The sequence below is a fragment of the Hylobates moloch genome, unplaced genomic scaffold (genome assembly GCF_009828535.3).
Source record: "Hylobates moloch isolate HMO894 unplaced genomic scaffold, HMol_V3 SCAFFOLD_14, whole genome shotgun sequence".
Taxonomy (NCBI): domain Eukaryota; kingdom Metazoa; phylum Chordata; class Mammalia; order Primates; family Hylobatidae; genus Hylobates; species Hylobates moloch.
Window position 1 is genome coordinate 101,630,374 of NW_026652289.1, and position 19,881 is coordinate 101,650,254.

The 19,881-nt window shown below is 42.1% G+C and overlaps 1 protein-coding gene and 1 pseudogene across 2 annotated transcripts in view; both read left to right on the plus strand.

Annotated features, from left to right (window-relative positions):
• CGNL1 (cingulin like 1) overlaps positions 1 to 19,881 on the plus strand; it is a 127,189-nt gene that overhangs the window by 43,920 nt on the left and 63,388 nt on the right. The gene's annotated exons all lie outside the window — the stretch shown is intronic.
• LOC116482371 (2-iminobutanoate/2-iminopropanoate deaminase-like) lies at positions 6,875 to 19,827 on the plus strand (annotated as a pseudogene).

Consider the following 19,881-nt stretch of genomic DNA (forward strand, 5'->3'; position numbering starts at 1 on the left):
GAGGAATGAGCAGGAAGTAGGGGCTGACTGAGGAGACCCTGCAGGGAGCATGGAGTGGGGTGAGGAGGAAGAAGAGAGACAGCCGACCTGAGCAGGTATTGTCTCTGGGTGCCTGGAAGGGGGCTGTACTGGGAATGGGAAGGCTAATGAGTTCATCTTGAGGTCCCGGGGGCCCTCTCTGTGAACACTGAGTGAGGAGCAGGGCTGCCCTATCCATCTGGGAGTCTTTGGAGGGAGCGTGAGCGAGTGACAGAGAGAGAAAGAAGGGAAGGGGGCCGAGAGCCTGAGGAGGAAGAGAAGACACAGACACAGAGACCTGAAGAGAAGCAGCCACATCCAGTGACAGGAAAGCAAGGGGAAGGGCAGTTCATTTGACTTAGTTAACAATCTATTGGGGGAGTTTCTAAAAGCAGGCTGTTTTTGCATTATATATTTCCATACTGAGTTTCTGTACTTTTGTCTGTTCCTCATACTGTAAATTCTTTCTGCCCATATTTTATATTCTCTAACCCTTGTAAGAATTTTATTCAAATTCAGTAATGTTGAAACTTTTCTCCCCCTTCACCACCACCCTCCAATTTTGGCTGTATGTGTGTATTTTACCCAACAATTTGGAAATGTCACTGAGTCTTACAGAAATGAATATATGTTTTGGTACCACGTTCCCATGTCATTTCTAGTTTTGTCCCTTCCCTCTTTCCTGCCAATCTCTGAACAGGTTCTTCCAAAGCATAAGGTCAGCAGAGGGTCACATGGTAAAACCAGTGCTAATCTCAGGATCAGTGGAATTGCTTCCCTTAAGACATGGCTAATTCAGTGTAAAATCTCATTTCTGTCTTCTCCAAGGGAGCCAGGTTAGCTAGGGAAACAGCAAAAATTCCTCATTTCCTCTGCATTTTAACTTCAAATAATCAACTTACCCTGAATGACAGCTACTGAGAGCTGGAGAAGTGGTGGGGTTTTGCAATCAGGTGCCCAGGAAAAGGAAAATATCTCTTTTCCACAGACTCAAGCATGCCTAGAGTGACACGGAACTTTCCATAGGCAAAAGTGAAATGGGTAAGATTCAAGGCTAAAAAAAGATCTCTTTTTTTTTTGTCTCTCTCTTTTTTTTTTTTTTGCCTGCCCCAGAAATGGCTCTTTTAATAGTTGTATAACTCTTCTGCATCTTGTATTGATTAAAAAGTATATAAATAAGAGGTCTAGAGTGGTGTCCTGGGATGTTCCTTTTGAACCCATCCCAGGCCCGGTGCCCCATTCTGTGGCTCTGATCCCAGGTGCCTCCCACATCCTGAGAGTCAATAGCTGTCATGACAAAACTCCCGGGGGCTGGGCAATGGACAGATCTCTTAGGGGGCCTCCATGAGGGGTAAACAGAGCATCTCTGCAAGTCACTCCTGGTGTTTTACCTGAGCTGCCTAGAGTCACTTGCCGTGGGTTAGGTCGTAGAAGACAAAGATGTGCTGGTTTATCTTTAGATATGCGGATTCATTTGCCATCAAATGCCTGAGTATGTTTTCTGTGCCAGCACGGTGCTAGTCACCAAGAATATAAAGGCAAGCAAGCTGTGGTCTCTAGCTTTGAGGATCTTATGTGGTCTTGTGGACAGAAAGATGTGAAGTAAAATGACAAAGTTATGGGTGCTGTGGTTGAGGTATGTGCAGAGTAGGAGATCAGGACAGGTTTATTGCTTTAGGTGGCAAAATTCAGGTGAGAAATAGCATGTCAGTTCTGTGAGTTGACACCCTAAGTGCCTTTTATGTACCAAATACTTAAGAATTAGAAAGAAAAGGAACCTTCCTGTTCGAAGAACCTTTCCAGGAGCTTTGGGACTTTGGTATACCTCGAACTTGCTGACTTTGTACCCAGCTCCTTTTAGTGAAACTCAAGAGTTAACATTTAGAATTGCTAGGAAGACAAAGAAAAAATATTGATTTGGCTGGTGAGTTAAAATATATTTCACTTATTCAGTAAATCAGTTTCCAGTTACAGTTCAGATTTCCAGAGGGTAGGAGCTCATAAACTATGAGGAGAGCCTCTACCTTTCCTGGCTAGGATGACAGAATAAAGGGCTTCTCCTTCCAGGTCTACCATTAGGGCTTTTGGCGAGTAGGTTCAGCAGCTGCTATTCTGTAGAGAGGATTTTGGCTTTCGCCTCACAGTGCAGGAAGAACTGATGGAGAATTCCATCCGGAGGATCTCTCACGCGGAGAGGTAGGACATTGGGCAATTTTTAGTGACCCTACCTTGGTGCTTCATGAACATGTTTAAGCAGGCTGGCATTTTCTAGCAGTTCCAGTAAGGAGTAGAAGGTAGGGCTGATACCCAGGGCACCTCGATGACTCAAAATCACAGCAAATTCACAGGCAGCATGCGGAGAAAGTGACAAGACTTAGTTGGGTAGAGAAGGAGGTAATGTGCTGGAAGCACAGCCGAGGAGCTTGGTCGCGTGGTCAGGCTGCCTATGCCTAGCCTTCTGCGGGCCTCCTGCTCACCGATGGAGTGAGGAGGGCCCTTGCCTGTTTCCCACCTGTGATGAACAGTGACAAGGAGAATAGGCTCAAACCACTCAGATTTCATGTTCAGTCGTCAGTGTCGATGTCTAACTGTTGGGAATGAATTGTTGATACAGTTTTTGGAATATCCATTCAATAAATAGTTCATTTATGATCATTAATTAAGCAAATATCTAAGGAGCATTTTATTTATGTCAGGCACTGTGCTGGGTTGTAGGAATAACATGGACAAAAGGGGTGAGAAGGACGTTCTTCAGATAATCACATGGATAAATGTGTGATTTTCTGGGTGTGGTTGTTTACCCTATAGTCCTAGCTACCAGGGTGCGTGAGGCAGGAAGATCACTTGCGCCCAGGAGTTTGAGTCCAGCTGGTTAACATAGCAAGATCCCCATCTCAGAAAAAAGGAAAAAATATATATACATGTGTAATTCAGATGTGATAAATGCTTTGAAGTTCAGGGAGGGAGAAAAAGTTTCCTTGAGGAAAATGATGATGGAAATCTGAAGGATGAATGGGAATTAACTAGATTTTTAAAAATCCAGAGACTGGTCCAAGCAGAGCAAATAGCATGTGCAAGGGGCTTGCGGCAGAAGGGAGTGTAGTTTGTTCAAACTGTTAAACCGTGGCAAGTGAGGCTGGGCTGTGAAGGGTGGTTGAAAGTCTGGTACGAGAGGAAGTAGAAGCATATAGGGAACAGCTCATGCAGCCTGTATGGAGCATCTGAAGGACAGATTTTTTAGAGAGAGAGACAGATAAGCGGGTGTGTGTGTGTGTGTTTTTGTGGGGGAGTGTGAATGTTTGACACAGGCAGATTACTTCCATGGAAAAGTGCCTGCTCTGGGCTTGACCAGTGAGATGGGAGGCCCTGGGGTGGTTCCTTCATGCTGACACTTAGGATGGAGGCACGGGACCTCTGAGGTCTCTTCCACAATTTCATTCTATTTTTAAAGGGATTATTACCCGTCCCTGTCTCTCCTGACTCCTATGGAGAAAGGGGTGGGAATAGGATTACGTAGGGCCCCATTTTCCTTATGAGTTTTTGCTCCTTGCTAAGTGCCAGTCTGCTGAATTTATAACATGTGTCTTTGGGCAGGTGGATGAGAGTTGATAGGGCTTATAGCTGAAGGGAGAAGTTTGGTATGCTGATGGAGAAGGTTTGTAGGAGGAAAGTTTTTGTTTCTTGCCTCATAAGGCTTTTATAATGGGTCAGTGCTGGGAATACCTTTAAACACTTACAGAAGCAGAGAAAGTAACCTAGTGGGGTGCTTGCCTGTCTTCCCATGTGGAGTGGATGTTCTGAAATCTCTGAGCCATCCATGGACACTGCCCAGAGTCTGGAAGTGTGAGTAACAAAGGAGCTATGGCTACTCACTGACGGCCCTACACCAGATGCATTTCCAGATGTGCATATGGTCAAGCCACTAGAATTGGGTGGTGCAGTGAGTGGGGCTATTATAAATAGCTTGGGACAGTCATAGCCACCGTAATATTGCAAACAGTTGAATCCTTAACATCTAAAGGAAAAAAGCTTTAATTTTATTGTTGGAAATCCTATTCAATCTATGTTATACTCTCTCTGACCCTCTAAATTCTGCCTGATGGATATTTTTCTAAAGACTTGCCAAGATCATTAAGTAGATTTTTACTTGGTGGAAAAATTCGGCATTATTATTTGATCACTTTAAGCAGAAAATGGAATATGTCATAAACTCTAAATTCATTAGACAAGAACCAGTGTGGAAACAGGAATACCTACAGTGGCAAAGTCACTCAGAGTGCATAAGGCATTTACAGTAGCTGGTTGGCCCCCAGTGACCTGAGCCTTCTGGTCCTCTTGCCCCATTGTAGTCCCTTCCCATGTTGAAAAGGTCTGATCTGTGTAACTAATAGGATATTATGGAAATGATGGAGTGTGACTTCCATTGCTTGATCATAAAAGACATGTGGCTTCCTCCTTGCTTTCTCTTGGATCTGTTGCTGTGGAGGAAGCCAGCTGCCATGTTGTAAGTGCACTTAAGCAGCTTGCGAAAAACCCCATGTGGCAAAGGACTGAGGCCACCTGTCAACAGCCATGTGAGTGTGCCATCTTGGAAGCAGATCCTCTGGCCCCAGTCAAGCCTTCAGATGACTATAACCTTGACTAACATCTTGACTGCAGCCTCCTCAGAAACCCTGAGCCAGAACCGCCTGATTGAGTCACTTCTTCTTCTTTTTTTTTTTTTTTTGAGACAGAGTCTCACTCGACCGCCCAGGCTGGAGTGCAGTGGTGTGATCTTGGCTCACTTGCAACCTCTCCCTCCCGGTTTCAAGCAATTCTCTTGCCTCAGCCTCCTGCGTAGGTGGGACTACAGGTGTGTGCCACCACGCCTGGCTAATTTTTTTATTTTTAGAAGAGACGGGGTTTCACCATATTGGCCAGGCTGGTCTCGAACTCTTGACCTCAGGTGATCCACCCTCCTTGGCCTCCCAAAGTTCTGGGATTACAGGTGTGAACCACCGTGCCCAGCCTTTGAGTCACTGCTTGATTCCTTACCCTCAGAAACTTTGTGAGGTAATGTTTGTCACTTTAGGCTGCTAAGTTTTGGGACAATTTGTTATGTGGGAATAAACAACTGGTACAACATTTTGACAAAACCATCCCTTTGAAGCTGCATTTTCTGATAGCCACTGGCTCTAGCAGAACCCACAGCATCCTGCCATGCCCTTGGTTTAGTCCTTGTTACGCTGGACTATATCTCTTAGGTGATACGTCATGCTCCTCATCTTGAAGGAGGGATGTCTTGTCTTTTGTATCATCAGTACTTTGCAGAATGCCCTGTATTTGCTGTATGAATGAATCAGAATGTGTAGAGGTAAATAAAGGACACCCGCGTAGTTTAAGGACAGGTCAGGGTTTTAAACCCAGCTTTGTCACTGACTTCATAGAATTCTCCTAGTCTTTCTCTGTTTTTATTTCCTCTCTTGTAAAGGGATACTATTTGTGTTATAAAAAACATGCATAATGTATTGCTGTGTATGCATATGTGCTTGTGCACATATGGACTATTTCAAGAGGGAGATAACTAGTCAATAGTGGTTACTTTTGGGGATATGTAGGGGGATGGGGTAAGTGGAAAACTTTCAAAAAACAGTGTATAAACCTTTTATATCTTTTGAATTTATTCCATGTACAGTGAAATAAGAGTATCGATCAGCACCTCTCCTAAGGCAGGTCAAGAAGAAGCCCTAAGTTAAGTGAAGTATTTTTAATTTTTTGTCACTGGGGGCCCCTGCGCCTGCCTTGACCTTGACCTTCACCTTCTATCTGCTACCCAGGTCTGTGGCTGCCACATCCACAGCAGCTCAGTTCCGTCCTCTGACCTCGTTTCTCACAGTTGCTGCCTTGGTTCAGGCCTCATAGCAGCCACCTCCCTATTTCCCCAACTGAGTTGTCCCCTTCTGACCACACCACCCCCTGCCGCAGGTTGGCCACCCCATAACTCAATCCCTCCCTCACAAGTCCCTGGTGGCGTCCCTTCAGTTACAGAGTCCTGCCTGGTCTCCAAGGCCTGCACTCCACCACCTGGCTCCCACCTGCCTTTGCAACCCTGGCCCTCACTTTTGTCCCTGGTGAGCTTGGTGCCAGCCACACTAAAGGATTTCCTATCACCTCCACAGAAGAGTGTGCCCTGTTACTCCGTATTAGCCACCTCTGGGCCTTTGCTTTGCAGTCCTGACCTGCCAGAAAGGACAGTCCCCACAACAGAGACATATCTGACCCAAAATGTCAATCATGTCACTCTGAGAAACTGGGATCTATGTATATACAAGTGTGATATGTGTGTGTGTGTGTGTGTGTGTTTTCTTTTCACATAAATGACTGCTGTGCAACCCCAAGCCTAGTTAATGAGCAATAGATGGAGTGACTGAATACTTTTGACACACCACGTCTCTGATCCTGAAGAATCTTCTTCCTGCAGTGGGGAGAATAATCCTCCCAGGGCTGTACGTATTCCAGCCTCAGACTGTCTTTTCTGACCTGCTGTCCTGTGCTCTCCCACTGGATTCTCTGCGTGTGCCCTAATGGTCTCCCTGCTTGCTTGCTTCTCTCCCCCGGCTCGTATTAGCCTGTCTGTCACCAACGTCCTTCACCAGCCCCCGAGCTTCGGTCTCCGCCATTTGAAATCCTGCCATCCTTCATGGCTCAGGTCAGATGACATCTCCTTCTTGGGTCCACCCGGCAGCTGCTGTTCTTTCTCTTTGAAATCCCCAGGATCTTTTGTCCCTCGGGTGGCATTTATTGTGTTTTGCTTTGCCTGTAGTTTTTGTTTGTTTACTCAACACATCAAGCATCATGCGAAATCTGGGATGCAGAGATGGACAAGGTGGCCTCTGCTCTCAACTCTTCCCCCAGCCTAGTGCCAGAGACAGACCAGAAAGCTGACAGCCAGTTCAGCGTGGGGCATGAGAAGCTGGCATATGGCATGGAAAGCAGAAGTTCGGAAAAGGGTGACTTTGCTCAGTGTAGGGGGGCCAGGGCGGGTTCCTAAGAGGGAGTGAGGCTTGGGTGAGTCTTGGGGACAGTGGGAATTAGCAAGGTGACTTATGGGTAGGCAAGGACATTCTAGATGCAGGGAACTTCTTGAACCAAAGTATGTCTTGTTCTCCTCTGAGACTTGAACATCTCTTTAGGGGTAACTATTTTCCTTATTCATTTTTGTGCCTTTTATAGTTTTACCTTAGACAGCTAATAGTTTTGTTTGCATTCATGTATTTATTCATTCAACAAATATTCTTGAGTGCTTATTTACTTGAGGTACTGGACTGATGTAAATGGATTTAGGCAAATAGTTGGTGGCAGATGGATTCAGTAGAAACCATCAGAGTAGTAGGTGGCCTCTGAAGTGATTAGATGTGGTTTAGTGAGTTTTAGCTACAGAGTAAGTCGTGTGTTCACAGTGACCACACATTAGAATTCCGGAAATGTGGGCCAGAACAAGTCCAAGTTAGATGCAATGGAAAAATCCCTCTGTCCAAATCATCACTAGGGAACAGAACTTGTTTGAGCCAGCATTATTAGTTTAGTTTCATGAAAGACAAAATAAAGGGCAAGGTGTTTGTTCCACAGGGTGACTGCAGCAGTTTTCACAGTAATGAATGAAGTAATGCTATTTTGTCAGCAGTGAGTGGGAGTTGGGGACTAGGAGAGGCTTGTTCCATTCCTCAGGAAATTCCAAAGTCATGGATGGGCCTTATCCTTGGGGAACTTACAGATGAAGGAGAGAATATGGCCAAGCACACATATTTCTCCTTTTAACACTTCCCTTCTTTTTCTTTCTTTTTGTTTTATTTGTTAAATTTCTGCACATGTTTCTCAAGTGTGTGGTCCAGTGGGAAGAAATACTGGCAGTCTCTAGGTTTAGGGAAACATTGAGTCCACTTCCAGTTAGAAATAAAAGGCTGGACGTGCTTCAAAGACTTTTTGGAATAAGGCTGGGGACAAAGAAGTCAAGCAAATAAATGATAGAGTCCAGAGAAGGTGGCGTTAGAGATAGATCTGAAAGCATTCAGGGAGATGTGGTGCAGGAGGATGTTAAAATCTTGTTTTTTCCATCCCTGAGTTGTCCAAGAGCCCAAAGACGTCTACTCTGCAGAGTGTTTGCTGGATGACAGTGCAACGAAGACTTAGATGCTAGCAAACTTCGTTGGAAAACACCAGGTTCTTTGTTATTTGGAGCAAGAACCAAGGCATTAGTAAACTTTGGAAAATAGGCAATGGGGTTGTCCGATAGAGTGCATCTGGGGAAGTATTTTGAGCCAGTTGGGTTTATAACTACGACCCTAAACTTGAGTCCAGCATATGCCAAGTCCAAAGGAAAGGTATGTTCTTTGGATCCCTCATGCTCTGTGATTTACAGAGACCTCTTTCTGCCTGGTTAAGGTATTTCATGACTCTAAGCCTATGACTTTTTGTGAGAAGAAGCCTTCCATGGCTCCTTTGCTGCTTGGTTTCGGGGTTTCGGAGGCACCAGGATGCCAGGCTCCTACCCTGTGTGCAGTGCTTCCTTCGCCCCATCCCATTGTGAACTGTTTCCCTTGCAGGCTCAACTCAGTGGCACTTCCTGTAGCTGTCTTAGTGACCCTTCAGGCCAGAAGCAGATGCCTGTGCTGTGTACCATGCCCCTCCTGCTGCTGAACTGGAGAGAAAACGTGGCTGGCAGGTGGTGAACTCTCTGGCTGATTCAGGCCCAGTGGAGAAGGAAGGTTAATAATTTACTTTGTCCCTGTGTAGCCACTGGTGTTGACCTTGACAAAACACTAGTAGAAATTAGCTAGAGTCTGGCCTGTCATTTAACTAACAGGATAGTATGGCCCAAAAATAACTTCTTGTTTTGAGGTTAATCCTGTCTCTGAGTTTACGGCTGACATTCCTTTACATCCGGCCCTGTTTGCATCCAGCAGCCAGGACCGTGGGCTCATGGTGTTCATGGGGCTCACAAAGAGGGCACACGAGGTCAGGGGCCTGGCTCTCCATGGAGCCGCTTATTGTGGTAGGAGGACAAAGGCCACAGTGATCAAGATGCTCTGTAGGAGAGGCGGCAGAACAATGTGTGGGCCTGGTAGATACTGCAGGTGAAGAGCCTCCCCGTCCCCCATGCTTCCTTCATTTTAAATTCACAGCTTTTGTTTCTTGAGAAGTTCCGAATCTTTTGCCTCCGATGCTGGGAGAAGGTTCAACTGATGAAACATCCTAAAGTCAACAGCACAGCTTCTTCTGGAAGGCACTTTAACTGGAGGGGATCCTCTCACTGTAGACATTGCTACCTCCCTTCCCTGAAATAAAGCCTGCTCCAGAGCAATGGTTGTCTGGTGGTGTGTTGTGGAAAGCTGTTAATAGTTTAAAAGTTCTCATTAGCTGCTAGATAGGCCTAGACTGTGAAAGGATACATGGTGACCCAAAGGTAGATTCTTTTTTTGAGAGTCTCTCACTGTCACCAGGCTGTAGTGCAGTGGCATAATCATGGCTCGCTGCTGCCTCGACCTCCCAGGCTCAAGTCATCCTTCCAGCTCAGCCTCCTGAGTAGCTGAGACTACAAGTGAGTGCCACTACCTCCGGCTATTTTTTGTATTTTTTTTAGAGATGGGGTTTCGCCGTGTTGCTCATGTTGGTATCGAACTCCTGGGCTCAAGTGGTTCTCCCACCTCTGCCTCCCAAAGTGCTGGGATAGCAGGTGTGAGCCACAGCTCCTGGCCCAGATTCGTACCTTATTAGGGAGTATCTAAATTAATCTGTTTATTGATCTCTTAAGTAGAATCTGATTAATTGTCCATCAATAGCTAGCTGCAAAGCACTGCAGAAGCCCACTTGCCACTGTCCTTCCCCCAGCCCTCCAGGAAGGTGAAGGGAGTTGTTTGGGATGGTTCTGATGTCCAGCTTTTGGTTCCCTGGTTTATCGCTTTTTCCAGTACATTGGCTGGCACCTTTATCCAGCCAACAGATATACACTCTGTAAACATGCATGTGCTTTTGGAGAAGGCAGTTGGACCAAGGTGAGGGTGTGGAGGATGGGAGTGAAAAACAGAGTAAGCCAGAAAAAGGGGTCATGGGAAAGGAAGGGCAGGAGCCTAGAGGGAAGAGGGCTGGGAACTGACTAGTGCCTAGCAATAGAAACAATCAGCATTAGAAACGGGCAAAGGGGCTGGGCATGGTGGCTCATGCCTATAATCCTAGCACTTTGGGAGGCCGAGGCGGGCAGATCACCTGAGGTCAGGGGTTCGAGATCAGCCTGGCCAACATGGTGAAACCCCATCTCTACTAAAAATACAAAAATTAACTGGGCATGATTGTGCATGCTTGTAATCCTAGCTAGTTGGGAGGCTGAGGCAGGAGAATCGCTTAAACCCAGTAGGCGGAGGTTGCAGTAAGCCAAGACTGTGCCACTGCACTTCAGCCTGGGTGATGGAATGAGACTCCTTCTCAAGAAACAAAAAACAACAAAAGGAAACAGGCAGAGGGACAAGAGCAGTTTGAAGTATGATGGGGGAGGCAGGAAGGAGAAAAGTGCAAAGGGAGAGTGAGAAGATGGGAGGTGGTGTGGAGAGGAAGCGGGGAAGCTGGTAGCACCAAGAAGTGAAAGAGGAGTTTGAGCTAAATATCTAGAGGATAAAGGGGAAGAAGATGAGTCTGAAAGGTAGGAGAGGGTGACAGCAAAGGATGGAGGAGAAGCCGTGAGCTACATACTATGCCAGGTGGGATTTCTGCTCCAGGAATTTTGGCTCACGGTTATCCCAAAGAGCTGTGGCAGCCAGCGTTTGTTTTATTGCAGTATTAGCAGTATGTGGTTACTAAATAAGTGACTTTTGAAATACAGTGTGAACTGTGAGGCTCTAGAAGAGGATAAATGAAACTTTTGTCACTTGAGATGGGTAATTTTTATACCTCTTATTTCTAGGGTCTCTCTGTCCACAGCATTGAGCATGGGTATGAAAATATGCATTGAGGCCAGGAGCTCACGCCTGTAATCTTAGCACTTTGGGAGGTCGAGGTGGGTGGATCACCTGAGGTCAGGAGTTTGAGACCAGCCTGGCCAACATAGTAAAACCCCGTCTCTACTTAAAATACAAAGAAATTCATTGGGTGTGGTGGTGCACATTTGTAATCCCAGCTAATTGGGAGGCTGAGGCAGGAGAATTGCTTGAACCCAGGAGGCAGAGGTTGCAGTGAGCTGAGATCCTGTCATTGCACTCCAGCCTGGACAACGGAGTGAGACTCTGTCTCAACAAAAGAAAAAAAGGAAGAAAATATGCATTGAATTTAATGCTTTAAAAAGTTACAACTGTCATTTGTCTGTGGGGGAAAATACCATAGTCCAATTAGTTGTAGCTGTCTCTGGTGGTGTTTGGGCAGGAGTTTGAAGAGATCATTGGAAAGACATCAGAAGAATGTAAATGACCCATATCCCATCTTTCAGAATGAAACTAATATTCATTAAAAAAAATTGTATGGTCTGGCTGAGAATTTATACAGCCTTCTAAAGCGGAGACAGGTATGCTTTTGGTTTCCAGTGATCAGTCTGTGAACTTGGGGCATTACTCAGTGGATCTGGGACCTTCTTACTCTTACCAGCTGGTTTAGGCCATCCCTCTTCCTCTTGAAACCAACTTTGTTTGATATGTCATTGTAGGTTTTCTATTATTTGCCCCAAATCATTCCTTAATGAACAGTATGCCTTAAATGCCTTCTCTTTGTATCCAGAAATTATCAGCTCAACCAATAAATAGTATGTTTGTTAGTCAAGCCAGTGATCCAGGAAAGACCTGAGTTTTGTTTTGTTTTGTTTTTTGTTTTTTAAAAAGATGGGCAAAATTTAAGAAAGAATTTTTTTAAAAATCAAATGTTTTATTTTGAGATAATTATAAATTTATATGCAATTGTAAAAAAAAAAAATACAGCTAGATCCCATTTACCCTTTATCCCGTTTCCCCCAAATGTAACATATTGCAAACCATAGTACAATAGCATGACCAGGATACTGACGTTGATATAGCTGAGATATAGAACATTTACATCACTCCCTGCATTCTTCATGTTGTCCTTTTATAGCCATGCCATCTTCCTTTCCCTCCTATCCCTCCTTAACCCAACTACTATGCTTTTCTCTGGTTTTTAAATTTTATCATTTCCAGGATGATATATAGATGGAATCATACAGAATGTAACCTTTTGGAATTGGCTTTTTTCACTCAGCATTGTTCTCTGGAGATTCCTCCAAGCTGCTGCATGTATCAACAGGTTCTTTCCTTTTTATTTGCTGAGTGGTATTCTATAGTATAGATGCACCACAAGTTTGTTCAACCATTCACTCATTGAAGGACTTACGGGATGTTTCTCGTTTTGTACTATTATAATAAAGCTTCTATGAACACAGCTTTTTGTGTGAATATGTTTTAATTTTTTTCTGGGATAAATAGGAATGTGAATATGTTCTAATTTTTTTCTGGGGTAAATATCTAGGAGTGTGAATGTGTTTTACTTTTTTTCTGAGATAAATATCTAGGAGTGCAATTGCTAGGGTTAATGGTAGTTACATGTTTAGCTTTTAAAGAACCTGCAAAACTACTCTCCAGAATGGCTGCACCATTTTGCATTCCCACCAGCAATGTATGAGTGACCCAGTTTCTCTGAATTGTTCCCAGCATTTGGCATTGTCAATATGTTGTATTTTAGCCATTCTGATAGGTACATGTGATATTATTATATTGTGGTTTTATGCAGTTTTCTAATGGCCAATCATGTTGAATGTCTTTTCATGTGCTGTTTTGCCATGTATATCCTCTTTGGTGAAATATCTATTCGTGTCTTTTGCCCATTTCCTAATTGGATTGTTTGGGGTTTTTTTTTTTAAACTGTTGAGTTTTGAAAATTTTTTGTGTATTCTAGATATGAGCACTTTGTGAAATATGTGGTTTGTAAAGACATTCTTCCAATCTCTAGTAAAAAACAAAAACAAAAAAAAAAAAACCTTTTTAACAAGGTCTTTGAAATGTACAAGTCTTTAGTTTTGATGAAGTCCCATTTAGCTTTTCCTTCTATGGATTGTGCTTTTGGTGTCAAGTCTAAGAATTCTTTTCCTGCCTTAGATCCCAGAGATTTTCTCCTGTGTTTTTATTTTCTAAATGTTTTATAGTTTTACATTTTACATTTAAGTTCACAGTCCATTTTGAGTTAAATTTTGTGTAAGGTGGAAGTTTATTTATTTTGCCTGTGAATATCCAGTTGCTCCAGCGCCATTTGTTGAGAGAGTTATTCTTCCTGCAATAATTGCTTTTGAACCTCTGTAAAAGTGGGGTGGGCATTTTTGTGTTAATTTCTGGGCTCTCTATTCTGTTTCATTGACCTGTGTGTCTGTCCCTCTACCAATATCACATAGTTTTGATGACTGTGGCTATATTATGTCTTAAAATCTGGTAGATGGAATCTTCCACTTTATTCTTTTTCAAAATTGTTTTAGCTATTCTAGTTACTTTACCTTTTCTTTTTTTTTTTTTTTTCTGAGATGGAGTTTCACTCTTGTTGCCCAGACTGGAGTGCAATGACATGATCTCTGCTCACTGCAACCTCTGCCTTCTGGGTTCAAGCAATTCTCCTGCCTCAACCTCCCAAGTAGCTGGGATTACAAGCACCCGCCACCTCGCCTGGCTAATTTTTTTGTATTTTTAATAGAGACGGGGCTTCACCACATTGCCCAGGCTGATCTTGAACTCCTGACCTCAGGTGGTCCGCCCACCTTGGCCTCCTAAAGTGCTGGGATTATAGGAGTGAGCTGCGCCTGGCCTACCTTTTCATATAAATGTTAGAATTACCTTCTCTGTATCTATACAAATTTTGCTGAGATTTTGATAGGTTGAATATGACTGTGTTGAGTATTCCAGTCCGTGAACATGGTCTTAGTAAATCTCCATTTATTTAGATGTTCGCTGCTTTCGTCATTTGATTTTGTATTTTCAAACATGCAAGTCCTGTATGTGTTGTGGTAGACTTATACCTAAGTGTTTAATGTTTTTGAGTGATTATAAATGGTATATTTTTACATTTTAGTATCCTTCTGTTCATTGCTAGTATACAGAAACGCAGTTGTATGTTTTTATTTATGTTTATTTTATATCGAGACCTTTATTTCTCTACCTTGCTGAAATCACATTTTCTACAAAGTTGTTTTTTTTTTTTTTTTTTTTTTTTTTGTGGCAGGGAGGTGGTAGATTCCTTGGGATTTTCTACATATACAATCATGTCATCTGCAAACAGGGACAGTTTTATTTCTTGCTTTCTGATCCTTTCTGATTTATATACATTTTGCTTCTTATTTCCTGCCTTATTATGCAGGCTAGAAGCTCCAATACTATGTTGAATCAGAGTGGTAACAGCAGGTATGCTAGCCTTAGTCTCAGTCTTAGGGGGAGGTATTCAGTTTCTTACTATTAAATTATTAAATTTAATAGTAATTATTAATACTATTAAATAATAGTAATTATTATTTAAATACTACATTTAATAGTAATTAAATATATTAAATACTATAATAGTAATTAAATATAATGTTAATTATAGATCTTTTGTGAATTGGATGCTCTTTACTTGAGAATGTTCCTCTCTATTCATAATTTGTTTGGAGTTTAAAGAAAATTTAAATTATGAACGGATTTTGAGTTTTGTCAGATGCTTTCTCTGCATTTATTGATATGATCATGTGATTTTTCCCTCCTGATTTTAAAATATCAGACCAGCCTAGCATTCCTGGAATAAACTTCACTTGATTCTACTGTATAATTCTTTTATAAATTGCTGACTTTTATTTGCTTGTATTTTGTTAAGGATTCTTGTGTCTGTATTAATGAAATATATTGGCTTATAGACCTTTTTTCATTTTTCCTTTCGTTTAGGGTCCTATTTGGATTTTGATATTGAGTAATACTGACATCATTAAATGAGTTGAGAAGGATTTCTTCCTCTTCTCTTTTCTGGAAGAGATTGTGTAGAATTGATGTTTATTCTTTTTTAAATGCTGGGTAGAATTCTCCAGTGAAACCAGTGAGACCTGGACATTTCTTTTGGGGGAGTTTTGAAATATGAATTCAGTTTCCTTAATAGTTATGAGGCTATTCAAATTATTATATTTAATAACGCATAAGTTGTGGTAGTTTGTACTTTTTAAGGAATTGGTCCATTTCATCTAAGTTGTCAGATGTGTGTCGAGTTGTTTATAGATGTCTGCAGGGTCTGTGGTAATAGATCTTGTTTTATTTTTGATATTGGTAATTTGTATTTTATCCTCTTTTTTGTTTGTCAGTCTTACCAGAAGTTTGTCAATCTTACTGATTTTTTTTTTTAACATTTGATTAGTGCTTTTTAGATTTTTTATTTTTTATTTTACTCTAAGTTCTGGGATACAAGTGCTGAACGTGCAGGTTTGTTAGATAGGTATACATGTGCCATGGTGGTTTGCTGCACCTATCAAACCATCATCTAGGTTTTAAGCCCCACATGCATTAGGTGTTTGTCCTAATGCGCTTCCTCCCCTTACCCCCTAATCCACTGACAGGCCCTGGTGTGTGGTGTTCCCCTCCCTGTGTCCATGTGTTCTCATTGTTCAACTCCCACTTATGAGTGAGAACATGCAGTGTTCGGTTTTCTGTTCCTGTGTTAGTTTGCTGAGGATGATGGTTTCCAGCTTCATCCATGTCCCTGCAAAGGACATGAATTCATTCTTTTAAAAGAATCAGTTTTTGGTCTCATTGATTTTTTTTTCTTTTTTTTTTATGTTTTCAGTTTCATTGATTTCTGCTCTTTATTATTTCCTTCCTTCTGCTTGCTTTGGGTTTATATTGCTCTTCCTTTTCCAGGTTCTTGAGGTAGGAGCTTCAACGATTGAATTCAGACTTTTCCTTTTTTCTAATATCAACATTTAATGCCATACATTTTATTTTAATTTCCATCCAGGTCAGTGTGTGTTTTAAAAAAAATTTTCTTGAGGCTTGCTCTTTGACCCATGGATTATTTAGAAGTGTGTTGTTTAATTACTAAGTGCTTGGGTATTTTCCTGTTGTCCAGTTTGAGTCCATTTTGGTTAGAAAACCAGTCTGTATGATTTCAGTCCTTTTACATTTGTTGAGGTTTGTTTTACGGCTCGGCATATGGTTTATCTTGGTATATATTCTTGAAAAGATTGTCTATTTTGCTAGAAAGAGATTTCAAAAATAGCAAATGTGAATCAACCTGAAGGATAAAAATAAGTGATTTTTTTTTCCTTTGGCAATAGAAATATTGTTACTAGTTGGACAAGTTATCTTTACTCATAGCCTGAGTTATAAAAAAAAAAATAGGAATACATCCTTTTTGGTGGTTTACAAATCTCATTATATTTTCGTGTTGAAAGTAAGTCGTGGATGTGAAATGTCATAGTATTTGCCACAGAGGCTTTTTCCCATTCAAATTGTAATTGTGTGGAATTTTTTTATTTTATAGTTGCTGTAGTAAAAAGAAAGATAGAAAAAGCTTGTTTTAAATTAAATTGAACAATGCATCAGAGTATAGGGTAGAAGAAAATATATTTTAGATCATACTTTTGACAACACCTTTTTCCTCTCTCACAATACATTCGGAGGATCTTTTCAGACACGAACATAGAATGTCCTGGATGCCGTTTGTTGATGGCAGCAGCACAGCTCTCTGGATGCTGATTTAAAAGGAGTTTAGCCACCTGCCATTTCTTTCTTCTGGTGCCCCGTCTCACTAACCTCTCCTAATAGTCTAGCATTAGCCTTCTAGAGAAATTCAAAGGTCTGCCAAGGTAAGTCAGCAAACCAGTCAAGGGCCGGGAAGTCAGGAATGTGTGAGTAGCTGAGTCAGGGGTCTGGAATCAGAAGTGAGGGTGAGTCAGGAACAGGGCCCGGGCTGACTCAGGCGGGCTGAGGTGGTGACCTGTGGAATCAGCTGCCTTCCTGGTGCTCCAGGGCAGGGGCAGGCTCACTATGCTGAGGCCTGAAACTTCAACTCTTTCAGGGATCAGCTAATAGATGTGGTCAAGGAATTTGGTCCCAGTGAACCTTCTCTGCCTCTCCTGTGTTAGGTCATCTGTCAGAAAAATGTTAACCAAACTTTAGGGCAACATGACTTTGTTTCTCTTTGTGGAAATGGGAATGATATCACTGCAAAGAGTCAGGGAAGAGGTCGTGGGGGGAAGGAAGAGGGGGTCAAATAAATCAGCGAGAAAGAGAGAGACAGAGTTGGAAAGCCAGACGGATACTGGGCGCTTCTGCAAGAATGATAAACTGTTCTTATCAGCAAGTCTGGTCCATTCTGTCACGCAGATGAGTCTGTCCAGCCTTCCTCTCTCTTATTCCCAAAATTTTAGCCTTTTAACTGGAGTCCCTCCTCACAGCTGTGGATTGATTGGAGAGAATGAGTGAGAACAGCTTGTCAAGGGTGACCTTCAGCTTTTATGTTAGGTGACTGGTGAATATTGGAGGCATTGAGAAGGACCAGAGGAGGGCCATGTCTTGGAGTGGCAAGTGGGATGAGGACTTCCGTTCTTTGCATGTTGAATCTGACTGTGTTGAGTTTGAGGCATCTGTGGGACACCCAAAGAGGGGTATCTGGCACAAGAGAAAGGCTAGGCTGGAGCTGCTGATTTTGGTTGGGCCCAACAGGTGCTTGCAATACTTGCATGCTCCTAAGGGGGAGGCTGTTTGCATTCTGTCCTTGTTTTATATTTCCACTGGGAGTGGTGTTTTAGAACATGATTGTAGACCTGGCCCTACCAGCCATGCTTGAGGTATTATGGAGATAATCTGCTTCTTTGCTGCTAGTTTTCCCAGCCCAGTTCAACTATTTCCTGATGCAAGTGAAGCTTTTAAGTGGACAAACTTAAAATACCTTTATTACCAGTGCAACCACACTAAACTCTAATTGCCCAGCAACTAGAAAGACTAGGATTAGACACTTTATTGTATGTGTGCATTTTGATGGAAGGAAGAGATGAGTATTTGAAAATTCATATTATTATGAAGAACAGAGTGCTTCTCCTTGGGAGATGAGTTTTTCCAAGGTGATAAATGAGTTGCAAGGAACAACTTTTTCTTTCTTTTCTTGAGCTTATTCAACTTTTTTTTTTAAAGCTTATTTCGACTTGAGCGAACATTACTTATTTTCAGGTATACGGAGCCAAAAAAAAAAGTTAAAGAGGAGGATTGGTTTATTGTTATTCTGGGCAAAAGTGATACTTAGTGGGGCCACTTGGCCAGTGCTGACATACTGGGTTAGGATGCATATTTTTCTCAAAAGCATTTTGTGGAGTTCTTAAGGGTTGGCATTCTCTGATATTGGTAACAATATAAGTGTCATTTCTTGTTACCAAATGAATCTATATACTCAGATTTTCCTTTTGTTCAAGTTATTTTATATTTTGAAAAGGTCTATGTTGAGGCAGATATTTATACAGAACCAAGTGATTAGAATTGTGATTAGTTGCTAGCTTTGTAGATTGTGCTGTTATTGAGAACATTGCCTTTACTGGTTTTTTACTTCTCTTAATGTGCAGATCTGCGAAACAGAGTTGCTGTAAAAGTTCAAATGCTGCCAGATAGGCTAAGTGGGGAGAAAAAAACCTTTAGATTCTCTCAAAGAGCGTCACCAATATTCTACAGTTTCTGGATGTAGTTTTCGAGTGTACAGAGGGTACAAGGTTTTGCATGGACGGACATTTTCATTTCTTTGGCGTGTATACCTGGGAGTAGAGTTGCTGGGTCATAAAATAACTTTTTTAGGAATTCCCAAAATGTTTTCCAAAGTGACAGAACCATTTCTCATTCCCCTAGTAATGCCTGAGGGTCTTCATTTCTCCACATCCTCCCACACTTGTTATTATCTGCCTTTTTTATGATAGCCATCTTTGTGGGTGTGAAATGGTATTTCATTGTGGCTCTGATTTGCATTTCTCTGATAACTAATGATACCAAGTATCTTTTCATGTGCTTATTGGCCGTTCGTATGTCTTCTTTGGAGAGCTATCTGTTCAGATTTTCTGCCTATTTTAAAATTGGGTTGTCTTTTTATTGAGTTGTAATGGTTCTTTATATATTCTGGATATCAGTCTCTTAGTACATATTTAATTTGCAAAATTTTTCTCCCCTTCTTTGGATTGTCTTTTCACTTTTTAAATGCTATCCTTTGAAGCGCAAAGATTTTTAATTTTCATGATGTCTGGTTTATCTACCTTTTTTCTTTTGGTACTTGTGTCGTATCTAAGAAACCATTTCCTCATCCAAGGTCATGAAGACCTTCTCTTCTTCTGCAGTCGAGTGAGAAGTGAGCAGAACTGGTGTAGGGACTGCTTCTCCCAAAGGGGGGGTGCAAGAGAGAAGACTCAGCCATGTCATCTGATCAGAAAGCTGATCAGCACTGACAAAGCCCAAGGGTACACTGGTCTCTACAGTCAAGCTGTGTTAGTTGACAGGATCATTTACATTTCAGGAGAGCTAGGCATGAACCTTTCGAGTGGGCAGCTTGTGCCAAGAGTGGGTAACAGAAGAAGCTAAATAGGCCCTTAAGAACGTGGGTGATATTTTGAAAGCTGCAGGCTGTGAGTTCGCTAATGTGGTAAAAACAACTGTTTGGCTATAGCTGACACAAAGGGCTGTCAGTGTAATCTACAAACAGTATTTTAAGAGTGGTTTTTCTGCTAGAGCTGCTTACCACATTGCTGCTTTGCCCAAAGGAGGCCAGGTTGAAACTGAAGCAGTAGCTGTTCAAGGACCTCTCACAACAGCCTGACTATAAGTGGGCCCAGTGCTGTGTAGTCCGAAATTTTTAACATCTTAATTGTCA